The following is an 8,378-nucleotide window of genomic DNA, read 5'->3' on the forward strand; positions in this document are numbered from 1 at the left end:
TAACACGGCCAATACGGATGACGAGTCGTAATCGAACATATATTCGAACGGATCGTTCGGCCGCTCGGCGGCCTAGCGAAACCGTCAATTGCACGCGCGACAGAGATGCGGCGCTACGACCGGAGTCGCAGCGATCGCCGCTCGTCACGCGAACAGTGTGGCTTTTTGTTTTTATGCAGCCGGCCCTCAGACAGGAGTGGTCCTGGATATTTCTCCACGGACCGCAATGTGCGTTCGAAATGTCGATGTTCAAATGTGTCCTGCAGTTCACACTATGACGCGCAGTTAACTGCGTTCTTCATCGACCCGCGAGCCAAGTGATCCACCGTTCAGGGTAATCGTTTTGTTTTTGTGTGTGTTTTTGTATGAGAAAATATAAAAGGTGCGAAAAAATTAAACAAAAAAATTTGAAAATAATACTTATCATTAACGTGTACGACAAATGAAAAGAAAGAAAATCTCTTTTATTTGCGTGGTTGTACACAAAAATTAAAATATTATTTCAAAGTATCAATAGGCGATAGCGAACGCTAATCAAAGCGTGTCGCAACGCACACGTCGCGAATCGACGAGAGAGAGTCAACCGTCTCGGATTCGATTTTGATTCGTATCATTCACGTGTTTTTGTATTTTTTTCTTTTTTTGCGAGTCTTTGACAACAACAAAACAAAAAGAAAAAACCAACGTTAATGATCCTTCCGCAGGTTCCCCTACGGAAACCTTGTTACGACTTTTACTTCCTCTAAATGATCAAGTTTGGTCAACTTCCCAGCAACGCCGACGGCCGTGAGGCCACCGCGTGTCGGTCCGAAGACCTCACTAAATCATTCAATCGGTAGTAGCGACGGGCGGTGTGTACAAAGGGCAGGGACGTAATCAACGCGAGCTTATGACTCGCGCTTACTAGGAATTCCTCGTTTATGGGGGATAATTGCAAACCCCAATCCCCAGCACGAAGGAGTTTCAACGGGTTGCCCGGGCCTCTAGGCCAGGGAGAACATGTTGATTCCTTCAGTGTAGCGCGCGTGCGGCCCAGGACATCTAAGGGCATCACAGACCTGTTATTGCTCAATCTCGTGCGGCTCGAAGCCGCCGGTCCCTCTAAGAAGAATTTTAATACGTCGCCAGTGAGTTGCGCTCCCCGAGAGTCGCGCACACCTTGAATGACGACGCCTATTTAGCAGGCTAGAGTCTCGTTCGTTACCGGAATTAACCAGACAAATCGCTCCACCAACTAAGAACGGCCATGCACCACCACCCACCGAATCAAGAAAGAGCTGTTAATCTGTCAATCCTTCCGGTGTCCGGGCCTGGTGAGATTTCCCGTGTTGAGTCAAATTAAGCCGCAGGCTCCACTCCTGGTGGTGCCCTTCCGTCAATTCCTTTAAGTTTCAGCTTTGCAACCATACTCCCCCCGGAGTCCAAAATCTTTGGTTTCCCGGAAGCTGCCCGCCGAGCCATTGTAGTAACGTCGGCGGATCGCTAGATGACATATTTACGGTTAGAACTAGGGCGGTATCTAATCGCCTTCGAACCTCTAACTTTCGTTCTTGATTGATGAAAACACCTTTGGCAAATGCTTTCGCTGATGTTCGTCTTGCGACGATCCAAGAATTTCACCTCTAACGTCGCAATACGAATGCCCCCAGTTATCCCTATTAATCATTACCTCGGAGTTCTGAAAACCAACAAAATAGAACCGAGATCATATTCTATTATTCCATGCACGAAATATTCAAGCGGCATTTTGAGCCCGCTTTGAGCACTCTAATTTGTTCAAAGTAAAATTGTCGGCCCACCTCGACACTCACCGAAGAGCACCGCGATAGGATTTTGATATTGAACCGGCGTTTTACCGCCGGCTCACCGACGATATGCTCCGCAGACGTGTCAGTATCACCGCGGATGCGGTGCACCGACAGCGCGGCGCACAAATGCAACTACGAGCTTTTTAACCGCAACAATTTTAGTATACGCTATTGGAGCTGGAATTACCGCGGCTGCTGGCACCAGACTTGCCCTCCAATTGTTCCTCGTTAAAATATTTAAAGTGTACTCATTCCGATTACGAGGCCTCGTAAGAGTCCCGTATCGTTATTTTTCGTCACTACCTCCCCGTGCCGGGAGTGGGTAATTTGCGCGCCTGCTGCCTTCCTTGGATGTGGTAGCCGTTTCTCAGGCTCCCTCTCCGGAATCGAACCCTGATTCCCCGTTACCCGTGACAACCATGGTAGTCGCAGAAACTACCATCGAAAGTTGATAAGGCAGACATTTGAAAGATGCGTCGCCGGTACTGGACCGTGCGATCGGCAAAAGTTATCCAGATTCATCAAAATTAACGACTTCGGACGCATGGCCCTCCGCCGATTGGTTTTGATCTAATAAAAGCACTCATCCCATCACTGGTCAGAGTTCTGATTGCATGTATTAGCTCTAGAATTACCACAGTTATCCAAGTAACTGAGTAAGATCTAAGGAACCAAAACTGATATATTGAGCCATTCGCGGTATCGCCTTAATACGGCTTGCACTGAGACATGCATGGCTTAATCTTTGAGACAAGCATATAACTACTGGCAGGATCAACCAGGGAGCTGCTTACGCAAACGACACGCCTACACCGCGGTCACGCGGCTTCGGCGAGCCGCTGGCTCGGCGGCGTCGAGGGGCGCGCGCTTGCGCGCGCGCCTTCTCGACACGCGTGAACGTAACGCGTCGAATTTGCACGCGACGCGACGTTCGCGCTTCATATCGATAGACTAACTTTGACCGGTCTACGAGCGGCCGTCCCGTCACGATCTCGCAACGAGGTGATGTACAACGATGCTCGACCACTGTGAGGGACATAAAACTGCAACGAACACGACCCCGCGGGCGGGAATCGATGTTGTGACAATTTGAAAATTGAACATTCATCTAAACGCAACTTCTCAATTTTTATTCAATACGTTATTGTAAACATATTAAAACTCGGCTGGCAATTACATGCGCACACACACGCATGATTCGCACTAGATACGATCAACGCCCGGAGCTTGAGGGATAAATTCCAACACGACGCTGCGCACACCGTTTCGACGATGGGCGCGTGTGCGTCCTCTTTTATACATTCTTTCCATATACGGTCGCCGTGGCGACCGCGCACGTGTCGAACACGCTAGGCGCCCTGCGTTGAGGTGTGCCTAGAAGCGTATTCTTTTAACATCACAGATAACACCGGGGGAGACGGTCCCAAATCTTGGTCGATTGGTAACATCACCATACGGTCTGCGAACGCGGTGCTATAATATAATTTTATATTATATTATATAAAATATGAGGAGGAGTAGTATGTATATTCTTTGTTATTTTGTGTTGACACAAGAGAGATATATAAAATGTACTATACACCACACACACAGAGAGAGAGAGAGCTGGGAAAGATCTCGGCGGTCTCGCATTCGAAATACGAATTTGATATAATTTCCTCCGAAAATCCATACCCATATCTATATCATCCATGCGCGAATATATGTATATAATATTCTCACACTTCGCACAAACACAAAAACAAGAACACATTCTATTCTCTCTCGTCCGTCGTTCGTGTCTATTTGAGACGAACGACGCGCGGCAACGAGAACGAGTCGACGCTGTGCGCACGACTGTTTCGCTCCACATCTATACCGAGAGCAATAGTCCGCGTCGGCATTGGAGCGGACGTCGAATGTTTCTCGTAGAGCGAGCGAGAGAGAGACGATTTTTCATTTTATTATGTATGTGTATTGGCGTGCAGTAGTAGCACGTAGTAGTACTAGTAGTAGTAGTAAAAAAATATTATTATTTATTTTATTGACTGATATGATTTTGTTTGTTTTCTTTTTTTTGAATAGACATTTGTATTGATAGATATGTTTCTCGTTGAAGCTCGCAGCACACGCTCAGAGAAATGGCAATGTGGGTTTATTTGAAGAAAAGAAAAAACAAAAAAAACAATTATATTTATTAATAATATGTATGTATGTATGTATGTATGTATGTATGTATGTATAATAATGAATTATAATAATTATTCCGATGCAACGTCAGAGGAAAATGTTTCTCGTACAGGTGCGGCGCGCGACGGCCGGCCGCTCGACAGTTTCGCGCCGAATGTTTCTCGTTGAAGCTCGCAGCACACGCTCAGAGAAATGGCAATGTGGGTTTATTTGAAGAAAAGAAAAAACAAAAAAAACAATTATATTTATTAATAATATGTATGTATGTATGTATGTATGTATGTATAATAATTATTCCGATGCAACGTCAGAGGAAAATGTTTCTCGTACAGGTGCGGCGCGCGACGGCCGGCCGCTCGACAGTTTCGCGCCGAATGTTTCTCGTTGAAGCTCGCAGCACACGCTCAGAGAAATGGCAATGTGGGTTTATTTGAAGAAAAGAAAAAACAAAAAAAACAATTATATTTATTAATAATATGTATGTATGTATGTATGTATGTATGTATGTATAATAATGAATTATAATAATTATTCCGATGCAACGTCAGAGGAAAATGTTTCTCGTACAGGTGCGGCGCGCGACGGCCGGCCGCTCGACAGTTTCGCGCCGAATGTTTCTCGTTGAAGCTCGCAGCACACGCTCAGAGAAATGGCAATGTGGGTTTATTTGAAGAAAAGAAAAAACAAAAAAAACAATTATATTTATTAATAATATGTATGTATGTATGTATGTATGTATGTATGTATGTATAATAATGAATTATAATAATTATTCCGATGCAACGTCAGAGGAAAATGTTTCTCGTACAGGTGCGGCGCGCGACGGCCGGCCGCTCGACAGTTTCGCGCCGAATGTTTCTCGTTGAAGCTCGCAGCACACGCTCAGAGAAATGGCAATGTGGGTTTATTTGAAGAAAAGAAAAAACAAAAAAAACAATTATATTTATTAATAATATGTATGTATGTATGTATGTATGTATGTATGTATGTATAATAATGAATTATAATAATTATTCCGATGCAACGTCAGAGGAAAATGTTTCTCGTACAGGTGCGGCGCGCGACGGCCGGCCGCTCGACAGTTTCGCGCCGAATGTTTCTCGTTGAAGCTCGCAGCACACGCTCAGAGAAATGGCAATGTGGGTTTATTTGAAGAAAAGAAAAAACAAAAAAAACAATTATATTTATTAATAATATGTATGTATGTATGTATGTATGTATGTATGTATAATAATTATTCCGATGCAACGTCAGAGGAAAATGTTTCTCGTACAGGTGCGGCGCGCGACGGCCGGCCGCTCGACAGTTTCGCGCCGAATGTTTCTCGTTGAAGCTCGCAGCACACGCTCAGAGAAATGGCAATGTGGGTTTATTTGAAGAAAAGAAAAAACAAAAAAACAATTATATTTATTAATAATATGTATGTATGTATGTATGTATGTATGTATGTATAATAATGAATTATAATAATTATTCCGATACAATGTCAGAGGAAAATGTTTCTCGTACAAGATCGCCACGCGACGCGACAAGATGCCGTTCAACGGCACGATATCTACAACTCTGTCGATAGATATGTAGATAGTATCTACTCTGTCAAGTATATGTGTGTAACGTGTGGTGGTGTGTGGTGTGGGGTTTTGTTAGCGATAGCGATACGTTTCTAGTTAAAATTGAATATTTAAAAATAAAAACTCTTCTGGTAAGAAAAACTATTTATGGTTTATTATGGTGTGTCTAGTGCAACAACATCAACATTGTCATAATCATAATAATATAATTATTATTAGGGCTATAGGTTAACCTTCCAAATAGGGACCGTCGATTTAAATGTCGATATTTTTAATTATTCTAGATAGTACTCACTAAAGAAACTTAAGTGCTTGCTTACTTACTTACTTACTTAGTTGATTGAGTTTTTTTTTTGTTTTTTTGAAACTTTTTCATACAAATTGATATATAAGACATATATGGCCGTTACCGACCGCCGACCAAAATCTATTTCATAAAACCGACATAAAATTGATGTCAAACGTCAATCACTTTGAGTTGACTAAGTGTAAGGGTTCAGATTATTTTGAAAGTATCGATCATTTGCGATGCATACGAGAAAAAGATCATTCATTTCATTGTTTGTAAGTTGTAAATTTTGTGTATTATATTGTAATTCTTGAGTGAGAATTGAGTGTTTACTTACTTACTTACTTACTTACTTATTGAATATCCAAAAAGTACCCAAAACCGAATCAGAGCGCCCCACTATCCACGCGGTCTTGTCTGCCCTACCCCTAGAGTGTATATAAAAGCTCGGAGGCGCGCAGGGAGAGCAGCCCTCACCCGCCGTACCCAAAGCGCGGGCATCATGCAAGCCGTAGCGGCTGAGGCTGGTCGCCGAAGGCGACCAAAAAAGCCGAGGCTGCGTAGGCTTGAATAAAAATGCCCTGCGCTTTTGGTACGCAAGGGTGGAGGGGCTGCATTTCCCGTAGCGTCGGAGCAGTACAAAAACCAATTATCATCCATTGTTCGGTTAGGTTAGGTTAGGTTTAGGTTTGTATATTAATATTTTTTATTTTTTTATTTTTAATATGATGCAAAATGAATTTTTATCATTTTGTATGTGTGTATGTATATATGTATTTATGTATGTATTTTTTATATATTTATTGTGCGTTGCGTGTTTTACAATACAAAATAGAAAATGTTTCTCGTACAAGAGCGACGCGCGACCGACCGGCCGGTCGGCAGCTTCGCGCCGAATGTTTCTCGTACAAGATCGCCACGCGACGCGACAAGATGCCGCTCAACGGCACGATATCTACAACTCTGTCAATTATATGTGTGTTGTAACTAGCGGGGTTTTGTTAGCGACAGCGATACGTTTCTAGTTAAAATTGAATATTTAAAAATAAAAACTCTCCTGTTAATCAAAACTATGTATCGTTTTGTTTTGTTTAATAGAGTTTACAAAAATATAATATTTTTTATATTATATAATTGATTATTGATTGATTGTTTGTTTGTTGTGTATTCTTCGTGTCGTCGTCTCTCATCGGTTGGACACACACACGATGTTGATAATTAAAAATAATCAAACACCACCGCGGCCGCCAACAAAGAGACGACGGACGACACACGCCCCGCCGCCTCACAAGAGCGAACAAACAACGCGTAATAACCACCGATCTCGTCCTCGGACGAATCACCTGGCGTAGGGCTGAGTCTCAACAGATCGCAGCACGACGCTGCTCTACCGAGCACAACACCCCGCCCAGGAACGTAAGTCGTCTACAGACTATTCCGAGCCCCGACATCGAACTGAGTTGTATTCGAAACTTCGACGCCGTAGTGCACGTGTTAAGACCGCTCGCACCGATCGTCGCGTTCCAAATGGGCTCCGACGTCGCGCGTCACGAGTGACGCGCGACTAGTAAAATCACATTGTTTAGAGCCTCCCGACACTCGGGGCTCCACAGTGAGAATATCCTTGCCGGATTCGGCTAGGCTGGCTTCGGCCTTAGAGGCGTTCAGGCATAATCCCGCGGATGGTAGCTTCGCACCACCGGCCGCTCGGCCGAGTGCATGAACCAAATGTCCGAAACTGCGGTTCCTCTCGTACTGAGCAGTATTACTATCGCAACGACACGCCATCAGTAGGGTAAAACTAACCTGTCTCACGACGGTCTAAACCCAGCTCACGTTCCCTTTTGATGGGTGAACAATCCAACGCTTGGCGAATTTTGCTTCGCAATGATAGGAAGAGCCGACATCGAAGGATCAAAAAGCAACGTCGCTATGAACGCTTGGCCGCCACAAGCCAGTTATCCCTGTGGTAACTTTTCTGGCACCTCTTGCTAAAAACTCTTTATACTAAAGGATCGATAGGGCCGTGCTTTCGCAGTCCCTATGCGTACTGAACATCTGGATCAAGCCAGCTTTTGCCCTTTTGCTCTACGCGAGGTTTCTGTCCTCGCTGAGCTGGCCTTAGGACACCTGCGTTATTCTTTGACAGATGTACCGCCCCAGTCAAACTCCCCGCCTGGCAGTGTCCTCGAACCGGATCACGCGGGAGTTGAACGGCGACGAGCGACGAGCGCCACGTCGCCACTCTACACGCTTGGAACGAAACACCGTACGCGAGCCGATTGCAAAATCGACCGCGCACCGCTTCCGCCCAACCGAGTAAGTAATGAAACAATGAAAGTAGTGGTTTTTCAGCGACGACCGCGAACGATCTCCCACTTATGCTACACCTCTCATGTCTCCTTACAATGCCAGACTAGAGTCAAGCTCAACAGGGTCTTCTTTCCCCGCTGATTCTCCCAAGCCCGTTCCCTTGGCTGTGGTTTCGCTAGATAGTAGATAGGGACAGCGGGAATCTCGTTAATCCATTCATGCGCGTCA

At 44.6% G+C, this 8,378-nt stretch overlaps 2 non-coding genes across 2 annotated transcripts; both read right to left on the bottom strand.

Moving 5' to 3' along the window:
* Positions 1–180: 180 nt before the first annotated feature.
* Positions 181–337, bottom strand: LOC123719227. Its single transcript, XR_006755291.1, has one exon. It is a non-coding gene; the product is annotated as a 5.8S ribosomal RNA (ribosomal RNA).
* Positions 338–687: 350 nt separating this feature from the next.
* Positions 688–2,593, bottom strand: LOC123719228. Its single transcript, XR_006755292.1, has one exon. It is a non-coding gene; the product is annotated as a small subunit ribosomal RNA (ribosomal RNA).
* Between the last annotated feature and the right edge of the window lie 5,785 nt (positions 2,594–8,378).

The sequence above is a fragment of the Pieris brassicae genome, unplaced genomic scaffold, assembly GCF_905147105.1.
Source record: "Pieris brassicae unplaced genomic scaffold, ilPieBrab1.1, whole genome shotgun sequence".
In the NCBI taxonomy this organism is placed as follows: domain Eukaryota; kingdom Metazoa; phylum Arthropoda; class Insecta; order Lepidoptera; family Pieridae; genus Pieris; species Pieris brassicae.